The following is a 4,101-nucleotide window of genomic DNA, read 5'->3' on the forward strand; positions in this document are numbered from 1 at the left end:
CAGACATGGATCACTGGAGCCCATCACAGTGTGTGTTTCCTTAATGTGAAGACATTTTTACATGTGTCTGAAAGAAAATGAAAATGGGAAAATGTATTAGGTCTGACCCAACATATTTAAATTCTTATGTGATAATTTTGAAAAAAAAAAAAAAAATCAACCTTGTTGAATATCTTCTAAACTCTCATAATCCTCTTGATCTGACAAACCATTCCTCTTGCTGGTGGTTGTTACGTCGCTGCAACTGGATGGCAGGCTTTTCACAGACATAGTAATCAACTGCTTCACATGCTTGGTTGTATATTGCATGATGGTAAATATATCCACAGAGGCGGGAACGTTGTAAATTATTTGTCCTATGATGCAAAAATCTTTATTATTTTATCCCATCTCATTCAAACTGTGCATTTTCACACTTTTCAGAAAGAGCTATCTTTGCAAGAAGTCCTCATTTATCTTTCACAAAGAATGCATAACCTCAACAAAGAAACAGAGTTTAGCAACATAATGCAATAACACCTAGGAGGCTGGCCTTGTCATGAATATGCCAACAAACACTCCCAGCAGACTGTAAGGCTGGATTCTAAACCTTTCCTGTACTTGAGAGTAAGAAACACTAATTGCTGTGTACTGAGTGTAGGGTATCAGTTAAGAGGATACTGTCCAATAATGAAAAAGCAGGCTGGAAAGCAAGAAAAAAAAAAATATTGTATTTCTGAAATAACATGTTAAACAGAATTGAAGTGATTCTAGAAAAATAAATGGTGCCTTATATTAAAACAAAACAAAACAAAACAAAACAAAACAAAATAATAATAACAATAATTAAAAAACAAACAAACAAACAAACAAAAACAACACAAAACAAAACACTTTTCTGTTGGAATTTTTCCATGTGTCCTCACTGAGGCAAGATATCAATTACAAGAGAAATGTATGACATTTATGGTCAGTCTGAAACTAAATTGTGAATAGAAACTGTCAGGCACCTTTTTTTCTCCCCAGTACTAGCGCCTAGATTAGCCTAGAAGCAGTCCTGGGTGAGGCCAAGAAAAATCTGAAATGGAAAAAGAAGACCCTGAATATACAAAAAATTGTATAGAAGTTGGTTATCCTATGTCTTTTTGGTGTTAAAAAAAGTGAGAGTAGCACATGGGTGAGGACCAAATTTATGTACTGCAGGAAATATCTGTCCACGTTATTAAAACTTACCAAGACTTTTGTTCTTCTGTAACAGTTGTGTTGTCTGCCCAGAACCAGCCTTTCTTATCAGCTCTAAATGATAATCCAAGCCAGAATGTTGTTCCAGGAAATTTTTTAACCAGTTCCTATACAGAGTAAGAATAATTCAAAATAGATATTCAAGACATTGTCTCAGAAGTTGCAAACCGTGATGGAAACTGCTCAAAGAACATAAATAATCACAAATTGCAAACCTATCATGACAAGTTCTGCTCTTAAAGGAAAGGGCTGCTATCCAAGGAGAGGTGATAGGAGAACTATTTTTAATCACAAAGATACACTTATGATCCTGAAAGACAATGTCACCCTTATCTACCTGATTTAAACCCTTTGAGGGAAATACTGAATCGCTGTTCTCCCTTTCAGTCGTGCATCATTCCTCCCCTTTTACTTTGCCCTTAGCATTTTTCATCAGTGAAAGGAAAGCTGCTCCAAGGAACTATTGGGTTTGATTTATGGAACATTTACATGTGGCTGTAGCACCATTTACTAATTTCCAAAAGCTGAAACATGACAACTAGAGGAGGTTTTACAGTTAGACAGTTAGTGATGTTTTCTTCTTAAAAAATTCTCTGACCAGAACAGGTAAGAAGGTAAACGGAAATGATGCTGCCTTTCTCCCTCCTAATTGAGGGAAATCTCTGAAGATTTTTTTTTTTTCTTTTTCTGTTGCTCTCTTCCTTCACTTCCCATTGTCACTCCTAGGGTGCTTCTCCATTTTCTTTTTTTCTTCATCTCTCTTGGTGCCCTGATTAAGAAAGGTAGAACAAACTGCACCTCTCGATCTTTATAGTAACCAATTTGCGAAGATGAGAATAAAGTTACTTTCTCTTCATTCTGGAGGAAACATTGCACCCTGCAGCTCAGAGAGAGGAGAATTGCCATTGTCATGTGTTGGAGTGTAGACAGGCCAAGCTCTGACCACTAGCTCTTGGAATACATTTTCTGCCTTCACTTCCAATGGGTGTGCTGTGATCTTGTGGTAAAAGCATTATTTCAGTCTACACCTGGCATTTTATCTTCCCAACCAAGTTTGTTTTCAGTTCCTAAAATGTTAAGCCAGACTTCAGCAACTCATTCCCAAGTGTCTTCATCTTATTTGAGAACATGAGACTAACTCTGGTGGAAAGAACTTTCACAAAATTGGGATAACTATGGTTTGTCTATTGGGAGAACAGGTTGAAAGAGTTTTTCACACTCACATCTTAGCAAATCCTCATAAGGATCCATAACACTTGTTAAATTAATGACTAAACAGACATAAACCTACTTTCACCAGTTATTCTAGTAGTAAGAGCCACAGCAAGCCATGGTAAGATGTGCTGTTGCTGACCACCAGCAACTGGAAGGGCAGCATTTTGTGGGGCAGTGACCAGATCTATGTCTTAGCCCTTCGCAGAGCAACATAACCACTGCAGAAAATTTCCTGCTCACAGTGCCATTTACAAAAATGACATGTGAAGTGCCAGGAAACTGCTAACTTCATAGTCCCTCTGCTGTGTAATGGAAGAACTGGGACTGTCCTAATGTACACGGTCTATGCCCTCTACCAAATTCATCAGGCTAACACTGCTGTTCTTGCAATAGGGCAGATTCTTTCACGCTAAAGAGTCAGAAAACAGGCCATACCAGCTTTGCCATCTCTTTTACCAGCAGAAGAGTAGAGTTTTGTGAGGAACAAAACCCATGACTCTGTTGCCATGTCTTCCGTTCAGTAGAGTGGTAGTAACACATATCACCATCACCTGGCCAATTCCAGTTTGTAGGGCAGACCACACAGTTTAGATCTGGAAAAGAAAACCATCACTCCATTGCTGCTCCTAGGCTGCCCTTAATCATTCTCGACCCGTGGCAACAAAATTCCTATAGAATGGGGATGTTTGCGACTGTCCTCATTCAGTCAAAGTCTCAGTGAGGTCCCAGAAGGTTTGGGTAATGAAAATGATGAAAACTTAATCACTGCCTATCTCATTCCATTAGGCCTTGAGGGAGATTCAGGTATTGCAGATGAGATTTATTTTGGGATTCTGCAATGGTGATTTCGCTTCATGTGAATGAACCCATCTGGATTCACATTTTAGTCAATGGAAAAAACAGGTGTGAAAAACATTTTTTGTCATTTCAGTTGTCTTTCTTGGCAGGAAATGGACTGTATCCTTGCACTGACAGTTTTTCTTCATTGACTAAGCAGGAGTCCTAGACAGTTAGTTTGTATGTTGAACAATATCTGTACAAATGAAAACCCCCTTCTCAACAGTCACAACAGGATTTCTTACTTCTCTGAATGTAGTTTCTGAAGGTAACTGCTTCTCTCACTGGCTCATTGTCAGATGTCACTTAAGTAACTGAGCTGTGACAAACTGATTTCACAAACAGTTCTACACTGGACACAGTCAGGAGACAGTAAACAAACTCTCGGGCTGTTTTAGCTGATGCGTCAGCACACATCAGCTCAGACTTTAGGATATTCGTGTCTTACCTAGGGAGGCAGACCTGAGTAGACACAGAAGACACATCTCATTTTCTTCCCTGTCATATTGAAAGGCAAAACCTCATGGAAACATATTAATTTACCATTATTTTGAAGATCTTTTCTTCCTCCCAAGCATAGCTGATTTCCAATTGCTTGCAGGATTTTTGAGAAATTTGCATGCAGATCATTCTTTGTCATGTTGAGGTCTCTAATCTGTGTCCTGTAATCCTTGGAACCTTTGGAAACTGAAACTTACAGTAAAAACTCCCTGTGCTGTTCACCAGGGAATGGCTTAGCAGGTTAGTAGGGAAAAATAAACAATATGAGAGATATTCCTCCCTGAACAGTTACTTGTAAGGGCTGTTGAGGTGAAGGACATTTGCATA

At 38.7% G+C, this 4,101-nt stretch overlaps 1 long non-coding RNA gene across 1 annotated transcript; it reads right to left on the reverse strand.

Annotated features, from left to right (window-relative positions):
* LOC116502283 lies at positions 1–1,308 on the reverse strand. Its single transcript, XR_004254553.1, has 3 exons — positions 1,213–1,308; positions 162–356; positions 1–67 (listed from the first exon to the last, which is right to left on the reverse strand). It is a non-coding gene; the product is annotated as an uncharacterized LOC116502283 (long non-coding RNA).
* Positions 1,309–4,101: the final 2,793 nt, after the last annotated feature.

Source organism: Aythya fuligula, chromosome 1 (assembly GCF_009819795.1).
Source record: "Aythya fuligula isolate bAytFul2 chromosome 1, bAytFul2.pri, whole genome shotgun sequence".
Taxonomy (NCBI): domain Eukaryota; kingdom Metazoa; phylum Chordata; class Aves; order Anseriformes; family Anatidae; genus Aythya; species Aythya fuligula.